Here is a 9,916-nt window from a genome sequence, read left to right on the forward strand (position 1 = left end):
GTTTTATTTCTCTATTGTATCTACCTAGCCATGCTAGTGCCATCTAAAGGAGTACTCTAAGAGTTCAATTATCATTTTTCATTCATCATGCATATAATATTTATCTCTTGATTTATCCTTGTTGTGAGTAGAAGATTGGTTATGGTTTTTCTCTCCATCATATATATAAGTTATCAATATATTCCATCTTGCCCATCCTTCCCTGAGGTAAAAATATAAACAATGATACCTGGAATACTCCCTGGGTGAAGTGCTACAATGGTATATTATTTGTACGCTTGCAAACCCCTTCATTTATATATATTTTTCTAAGTAAGAAATGGCAACAAGCATTTCTGGCGATGTTCAAAAGTGTCATATTAATAAATACCAACAAGCATTTCTAGAGCCGTTACCCGGGAAGATAGCTAGGCAAAAGGGAATATTGATAAACTTTTACTTTTACTTATTGATGTGATCGAGGAAACCATTTACCTCTACTCAAATAGGCTTACCCTTGTTCTGTCTACTTTTATATCTTATGCTGGGTAATGTATGACTGGTTTTGACCTTTCGACAAACTACGTTGAAGATCTAGAAGCATTAATTAAGAGGACCAGAGCTAAACTCAATAAAGTTCTAGCTTTAGAATTGGAAGACAGCCGGACAAGGCATAGCTTAACACCAGTTTTCGAAGCCATGGCTGACAAGACTCTTTGTGAATTCTCTGCTTCAACTATGGCCAACATCTGTACTGGACCGGCGATCAACATTGGAGACAATGCTTTTGAGCTGAAGCCAGCTCTCATCAACATGGTGCAAGCTAGCCAATTTTGTGGAAATGCACATGAAGATATGAGTGCTCAGCACTTTCACAATCAAAGGAGTTACCAGAGATGCCATTCTACTTCGCCTCTTCCCATTTTCACTTTTGGGGAAGGTGAAGCAATGGTTCTATGCCAACAAAGATAGAAATACTGCATGGGAAAATTGCTCCACTGCCTTCTTAGCAAAGTTCTTTCCTATGGGCAAAACCAATGCTCTACGTGGAAGAATTTCAAGTTTTAAGCAGCAACATGATGAATGTATCCCTAAGGCATGGGAATGCTTCCAAGATTACATATCAGAATGTCCTCACCATGGGATGGAGGATTGGCTACTCATGTAGAGTTTCTACCATGGGTTAACAAACATCACCTGTGAGAATATGGATGTTGCTGCTAGAGATGCATTTTTATCACTCACAATCGCAAAAGCAATAGCTCTCATGGAGAAGATGGCCTCCAACCAAGGTTGGAATGAAGAACATCTTCAAACCCGTAAGAGAGGTGGAGGTATGCATCAACTCAAGGAGGTAGACATGCTGTCTACCAAGATGGACCTACTGATGAAGAGGCTTGAAGACCAAACCAATCAAAAGCAAGAAGTCATGCACATGCATGATTCCTGCATGACGTGTGAAGAATGTGGAAACATTGGGCATTTAGGGAACAACTGTCCTGAAACCCAAGAGAATGTGAACTTCGTCAATGACAACAACTATCATCCTCAACAGAATCAAGGATGGAATCAACAACAGAGGCCAAACTAGCAAGGTAATTATTAAGGTAATAATTACAATAATTTCAATAACTAACCATCTTTAAGAGATTTAATTTCTAGTCAAGTGAAAATTATGGAAGGATTATCTAGAAAACTTGCTTCCAATGATAAAATTTTAGAGAATATAAATAATAGAATGGATAGCTTCTCATCAGCTATTAAAAACCAGCATAGCTTTAATAAAATGATAGAATCACAAATAGCTCAGCTAGCAGCTGTTGTTCCTTTGATCGACAAAGGTAAGATTTAGAGGTAGTCAAAAGATCTCAAAACTGCAAATCTTGTTGATATTCACAATGCAGGATTCTATAGAGAACCTTCTAGCAGAGGATGGGAGGATTGTTCCATGCCCATCAAGAAAGATGATCTAGGAAGACCTATCATCCCCATAGCCATTGGACCTCATGTGTTCGAGAAGCTATTTGCGATTTCGGAGCAAGTGTTAACATCATGCCAAAGGTAATTTATGAGAAAATTCATGGAGATACTTTGTTGTACACAAACATGCATTTGCAGCTTACAGATCAATCACTCTGCTATCCTAAGGGAATTCTTGAAGACATATGTGTATGAGTCGGATGCTCGTACGTACCCATAGACTTTGTGATTTTGGATACAAGTGGAGATGTAAGGGCACCCATTATCTTAGGCCGACCTTTCCTGAGCACCGCAAAAGCCTTCATCTATGTAGACAGTGCCAAAATCTGCTTCACAATTAAGGATAGAAAGGAGAAATTTACTTTCAAGAATTGTATTTTGCATTCTCCTAGTCATCCATAGATGTTGTACCTACCCAAGGATACAATAGTGAGCAAGAAGAGAAACAACCGAAGAAGAAAGAACAGGGCTAGGCAGCCAAGAGAAGAATCAGTCAAGACGCTCAACACACTTCGATCGGAGTATGACCACCTCCTCGCTTCTCCTTTCCTTATCAAGAAGGAAGATCCTGGCATACCGATGATCGAGTGCACAATTGGACAAAGAATCTTCCACAATAGTTTTTGCGATATTGTATCGGGTGTCAATATAATGTCCAAGGTAACGTGTGACTATTTGTTTGGTGATGAGCCTTTGTTTGCTACATATTGCAATTACAGATGGCAGACCAAACAATTCAATTTCCAAAGGGAAAAGCAAAAGACATTTTAGTAAAAATACAAGATTATCATGTCCCTGCCGACTTCATGATTCTTGACATGGAAGAAGATGAAGAAGACATACATATCATCCTTGGAACACCGCTCCTCAACACTACAAATGCAATCATCTATATCAGATCAGGATAAATTCACTTCAAATTTTTAGGACAAAAGGTATGATCTTATTTCAATAGTTATACAACTTATGAACAACCACAGAAGATCCGCTCCAAGAGGAGACGTCGATCATCCCAACGCCAGAGAAATCAACTCCCCAAGAATGAAGAGGAAGTAGAAGCAATGAAGGATGAATCTACTATGCCGAAATCAAGTCCACAGACCAAGCAAGTCTAGAAGAAAAAGGTGACATCATCATTAAAGTCACTGTCACAAGAGGTGCAACCATCAAGGTCTCCATCTCTAGACCGATTAATGCACCTAAAAAATGAAGGACTCCTCCAATCCTACTCGAAGGACTCAAAACACCGAACCCTCGCCGGGAGGTAAAATCGGTAGTTATCCATATTTACTTTTTCGCAATGCATAAATTATTTTAGCATATTTACTTTTTCTGCATTCGCACTGAATTTAGAAAAGAAAATAGAAATATCATTACTGCATTATAAAATCCTAAGCCCCATGTGAATACTTTTACGGTGTGTAAAAATCTACAAGAATATTCACTGTGGTGGCATAAAAATAAAAATATCATGCATACATTTAGTTATATTCCATTATATTAAGAAAATCCAAAAATATATTAGAATGACATCCTGCTAAAATTATGCTAAATTGAGAATATTTCTAAATTCCAAGAACAACTAACTTCTGGACGGCTGTCCGCTAACCCTTTTATTCTAATTCATTCCATGAGTTTTGATGTTCCTATTGACATTTTGCAGGATGATACACAAGATCAAGAGCAAGTTCACCCGACCATCTTCACCTCGCTCCACCAAGAGAGGAACTCAACTTCCTAATGGATGAGAAGGACATATGTCGGCAAAACTGCTCTGAGAAACACAACTTCAATATTCAACCACGACAACAACCAGCTTGGGGGAAGGGCATCCCCCATGTATCTAGATAAGTATTTCTTTTCTTTTTGTTTTACTATTTTTGAGTTATAAAAAAATTCATAATTAAAAACAAAATAAAAATTTATCTTTGTGTTAGAAATATATATTAGTAATGTGTGATCTAAAAATGAAAACAAAATAAAAAGTGTGTGTCGAGTTTTCTTTAAGTTTGATTTTTAAGAGCTGAATAAATAAAATGGACTCTGAAGATAATCTCTTAAATAGAAATGATGATTAGTTGCTCTATCATAATTCCTTTCAAGCACCTAGTTTTTAGCCTTGAATTCTCCTAAGTTTTGGATAAGACTATTTTGATATAAGAATTTACTCTAAACTTGAAACTCTTGGGTAGCACATGCTTGATCTAAGTCTAGGTAATTGATAGATATGATATGAGAAGGTCTGAGCTATGGTTTATATGGTTTCAAGTGATACTAAAATTCTGGAGATTTATCTTTCGAAAACATAAAAATGCTACATGATGAGTTCCTATATGACAAAGCTTAAATTCCTACCAGAGCCATATATGTTACTTAGGCTAAGAAAACTTCCACTCATATATGTTGCTTGTTTTGCATTAAGTTTAGTCAAGCTTTGTTGACCCTTATGAGAGGTTTGTCATGCTCTTAAAATCAAGATCACATACACACCACCCATATATGCACTACTCCTACACTAAGGGTAGGCGCAAAATATGTCATTCCATTTAGATCCACCCAAAAATGTTTCACTCCTACACTAGGAGTAAACACCAAAAATATACTGGATAGGTTTTTCTATCCACTAAATAAATGCTCCAAGTACTTGTTGCTATCTCTCAAAAGTTTGTTGCAGAAAAGAAGCATGGGCTATGCAAAAGTTATTGATAAAAAAGTTGAGAAAAAATGGACAAGTGTCCGAGATATCTAAAACAATGGGTACTCAGATGCTCGCCTAAAAAAAAGAAAGAAGAAAAGATAAATAAAATAGCCCCTGTTCTCTTGCAAAAATATTTTCAAGTTCAAAAGAGAGAGATGTTTTCAAGGAGCACAATAGAATTAGGTTAGCCACCATATATATCCACCATATATCCACACACATGCATATTTTGATTTGATTATATGACTCAACTCTCTTTGGATCTGAGGTTTGACTTTACAATATACGTATTGCAAGTATGCTCTTTCATGCTATTTTCAATTCTATGAGCTCCACATAAGCCTTAGTTGTAGGAAGAAATAAAGGCATAACATCATTATTGCCTTGGTGAGGATCCACAAATACCACATATATTAAGAGACTTGAGAGTGTCATACAATGGAAGCTTTGAGTTTTATTTTGAAAACCTATAAAAACTCCAGAGTAATGGTTGAGCAAAGAACTTAAGACATAGTTCTTGACTTGATCATTCTGTCTTTCAATTGCTCAAGACCCAAGTGAAGGCTGAGAAGCCCTATGGTTGAAGGTAATATAGGTAAGTTTGAAAGTCGGAATAGTTTGTTCTAATCTGGATGATAACTTTTCATTAAACATATGTGTACTTTTGAGGAGTGAAAATATCATAGCAACTCCTGATCCATTGCTGTGTTTAGCATCGCTCAGGGACGAGCAAAGGTTAAGCTTGGGGGAGTTGTTGACGGTAGTAAACGCCTATCATAAAACCATCAATATAACTTGTATAAATGCATGAAAATGATCACCAACATAGGTTTAGGGGTTTAAACTAATAATTCATGAGTTTTGGTGAATCTGTGTTTTCAGCAAGGTTTTTCTAGAAAACCGTCAAGGTGGATCCAAACATCAGAATTAATCATGCTTATCCATGATGAAACCAACTCCAAAAGACTCTAGAAGACACCAGAAGGCAAACCACGGCGGCAGAGGGCAAGTGGCTGCCAGGTGGGGCCAACCGACCCTACCTATAGGTCGATTGGACCCCTAGGTCCACGCATCAGCCTCTTTTTGTTATGTTGGTTCTCCACCGCCTTATAGATCAAATCTACGCCATTGTTTTAAGTTGATTTGATCCGAGGGCTTAGGATTGTTGGTTCCCTATATATATATATCAGCCCCTACCACCCCCTGGCAGATTATCTCCTCCTGAAACCCTAATCGAGAGAAGAACCTCATAGCTCCACAAATATTTAGAGCATAGCTAGTTGAGTTAGATCTAGAGGGAGCTAAGCTTCGCTTGGTTTCCTAATCTTGTCAAGAGCGTGGCTTGGTATAGCTATTTGTATCCTCTCTCTTGTATCTTTCATATTCCATATGTTTGCTACATTTGTTATGCATTATTCTCAATGTTTTTCATGTTCCTAGTTACCATGTTCATTGTTTACTTTGATTATATGCTTAGTATAGCTAGATCATCTTTATGTTCAAACATAAGTTCATATAGTACTCGCTCTAAAGTACATGGGGTGAGTGGTCGACATTGTGTAAGCGTGGTGCTTATATGTTGTTTGCCTATGGATGCACCCTATATTCCGGGCCATGTGGTAGATCGCGAGTGTGACACTGTCGTTGAGTCCTTTGTAGTCTACTCCCCAAATATAGGACAAGTAGGATCTAGTTGTGAAGGAAGTCTGGCTCTATTTTTTATCTTCCTTAGTAGCATCCCTTATGTGTAGATATGAAGTTGATCTTAGCCATGATTATTAAGTGTAATTGCACTAATCATAGTATGCTTTGACTTGTAATTAAGAATGACTTAGGAATTATTTCTCTATTGTATCTACTTAGCCATGCTAGTGCCATCTAAAGGAGTACTCTAAGAGTTCAATTATTATTTTTCATTCATCATGAATATTATATTTATCTCTTGATTTACCCCTATTGTGAGTAGAAGATTGGTTGTTGTTTATCTCTCCATCATATATGTATAAGTTATCAATACATTCCATCCTACCCATCATTCCCTAGGGTCAAAATACAAATAACAATACCTAGAATACTCTCGGGTGAAGTGTTACAATGGTATGTTATCTGTGCGCTTCCAGACCCCTTCATTTATATACATTTTCCTAAGAAATGCCAATATGCATTTTTGGCGATGTTAACAAGTGTCATATTAATAAATACCAACAGCAATGTCGACCCGCGATAATTCATCATGAGCTACGGAGCCATTGTGGCAGAGTGGGGGGGGAGCCACCATGGTGAAATCCTTCGTAATCATAGCATGCGACACTGTGTAGATCTGGTACAGCAACCTCTGTCTAGGATCTATTGAATCCTGGGGCGACCTCCATTACAAGTTGTGCTCCAACTTCAAGGGCATCAGCATCACACCAAACGATCCAATGGACCTGTTCAACTACAAGTAGGCAAAAGGAGAACCGCTCCAAGAATACTGGTGGAGGTTCATCCACCTACGAGCATGATCCCCGAACATAACGGACAAAGTAGACATCCTTCCGCTAGTTAATGTCCTGCGCCCTGGTCCATTCTCATCAAGGCTGGCCAGGAAGCCAGCCACAAGTGTCGCTGACCTACACAAAATCATGGAAAAATACTATAGGGTAGACGCTGATTTTAGAATGAAGTTTAAGGCCCAGAGAGCTCACGGCTACCACTGAGGCTGCAACAAAGACCATCATACCCTTGAGGAGACCCAATCAATGTCAACGCCATCGAGAGCACACCCCCGCCATAGCAAAAGCAACAACAAACCCCAAGACCTTAGCAAACCCCCGCAAACTGAAGCCAAAATAGAACCAACTCCTCAAATAGAGCACCACTAAAAGACCCATCAAAGGTATACTATCACTTCTATTGCCCAGGGAAAAGGACATTCAACCAAACAATGCGCTTGCTTCGCTAAAGGAAAAGAATTTTAGGAATCCCAACAAGCATCAGCTCCCCTGAAGCCAGTCAACCATAAAAGAAGACAACCAACCAAGCCACCCCCTATGACTACACCCTAATAAACTATGACATACCATCACAATAGCCACTTCACCCATACACCAACTTCACAAACTACCACCACCTATACCAGACCTACAACAGCTTCGACAACAACTAGCACTCATATCAATACCAATCCCATGCACCCTCGCAATCCTATACTATCACCCATCCGCCAACTCCACCACAAATACTGAACCATCAACCCACCCTACCCCCAGCACCCCCACCACCCTAACTCCAACAAGTGAAAACAGAGCCAACTACTCGACCAAACCAAACAACAGTCAATAACCCCACCTCAACCTTTGGGGTGATCCTTGCAATCTCGAGAGGTTCAAAAGAAGACCATGACAACAAAAGACAAAGAAAAGAACTCATAAGAAGAGTTCATCATGTCACCACCGAGGGTCCACACAAAGAATTCATAGTGGTCCCACCTACCAATAACCTTTGACAGCACATACCTCAAGCTACGAGACTACCCTCATACCGTTGCAATGGTCATCAAAACAAATGTAGTAGGATGGACAATCACAAAAATCCTCATTGACACCAGCAGCTCCACTGACATCTTGTTTGTATCAATGTTCGATAGCATGAAACTCGATAGAAACCTCCTACAACTGGCTGATAACCCTCTATATGGTTTTGGAGGAAAGCAAGTCAAAGCAATTAGCAAGATCTCGCTCCTAGTACCATAGGCGATTAGAACAATAGCAAAATAGAACACATAACCTTTGACGTGGTTGACATGTACTACTCCTATAACGCCATCTTTGGATGTGGGGTCATGAACATTTTTAGCGCAATCATCCACCTTGGATGCCTATGCATGAAGCTCTCCGCAACAAAAGGCATCATTGCCGTATACGACGACCAGGATAGCGCAAGAGCAGCTGAGAGCACAACCACCCATGGGCAAAAAATGTGCACAACCTCAGTAATGAAAAGAGTAACAACAAAGAACCCTCATTAGAAGAACTAAGGCCAACAAAAAGAGTCCAACCAGTGGAGGAAACCAAAAAGGCCCCACTCTTCAAAGGCAACTCAGACAAACAAGTCATCATATCAGCACTCTTGGATAGTGTTGGTATAAATTAATGCACACAAATAAATCTGCAAGCGTCATCACCCTTTTGCATCGTGAATCAACCTAGATAGCTAGCCCAGTGTGTGCGCAAGGTCATGGGGATCACTGTGGTGCCGGTGCCATCGCTGGAGAGCTCGCCGTCGGCGAACTCCGGCCGGTCAGCGCCGGTACTCTATTTTTTAGCCTATGACATGCAGGCTCGACTGACTCAAGGGCCCCAGCTATCAGCGGCTTAGGTCTAGATGCTAGTTTATTTATTTCAAAAATGTATGCCAACTTTGAAAAATCATAAGTGGAGTTGTAGATGTCCAATTCTAGTTAACCAAATTTTGTTGTAATCCTCATGAAGTGTAGTATTTTATAAAAATATGAAATGCATAGTTTCTAGTATTTTTATAGGTGAATATAATATATCTAGATAAGTGCTTTTTGAATGTTAGTAATCTTGTCAAATAGATATTGTGAGCTAGAAAACTCATAAAGTTGTGATTCCAATTTTGTTGGTCTTGTGTTGACATGCTATAGCTAGGACAAATAATAAACTTGCTGTAAACTTGATTGAAGTAGGGTCTTTCTATTTATCTATTAATAAATGGTATTTTTTGAGGAAAATTGTTGGGATAAAAATATGTAACATATTGCTATGCAAATTTTTGTATAGTAGTATGGCACTAATATGAAGCTAGGAAAAATATATAATCTATTGTTTGGCACTTTTCTATAGGGTTAACTATTTTCACTAAAATAGGCCTTGCTAGCTTGTCATTATTGTAAATGATGTTATACAAGGTCAAATGGCATGACATTTTTACAGTAGTATATTGGGAGAACTTGAAAGCCATTGTAATTTTCTAAGAATTTATTGTGCACATTTGTATATGTTTTTATTTTCCCTAATTATCTAATTAAATTAATAAAGGCATTTAAATGAATAGATTGGGATTTACCATTATATTTTCTTGAGTGTATTTGATGTTCCTGAACTGTTGGTATAGTTGGTGATGTCAAATTTGGAATGCTTATATGCAGTAAAAATGTTGTTGCTCTATAATTCAATTTAGAAGTGTTTTCGGACAGATTCTGTTGTTGGACATGTTGCATAGTCAAAATGATGTTTTCTGTAGAAATGGTTAATA

At 38.4% G+C, this 9,916-nt stretch overlaps 1 non-coding gene across 1 annotated transcript; it reads right to left on the reverse strand.

The window, feature by feature from the left end:
- Positions 1 to 1,016: 1,016 nt before the first annotated feature.
- LOC136519147 (small nucleolar RNA R71) lies at positions 1,017 to 1,125 on the reverse strand. The gene has a single exon (XR_010774709.1). It is a non-coding gene; the product is annotated as a small nucleolar RNA R71 (small nucleolar RNA).
- Between the last annotated feature and the right edge of the window lie 8,791 nt (positions 1,126 to 9,916).

The sequence above is a fragment of the Miscanthus floridulus genome, chromosome 17, assembly GCF_019320115.1.
Source record: "Miscanthus floridulus cultivar M001 chromosome 17, ASM1932011v1, whole genome shotgun sequence".
NCBI lineage: Eukaryota > Viridiplantae > Streptophyta > Magnoliopsida > Poales > Poaceae > Miscanthus > Miscanthus floridulus.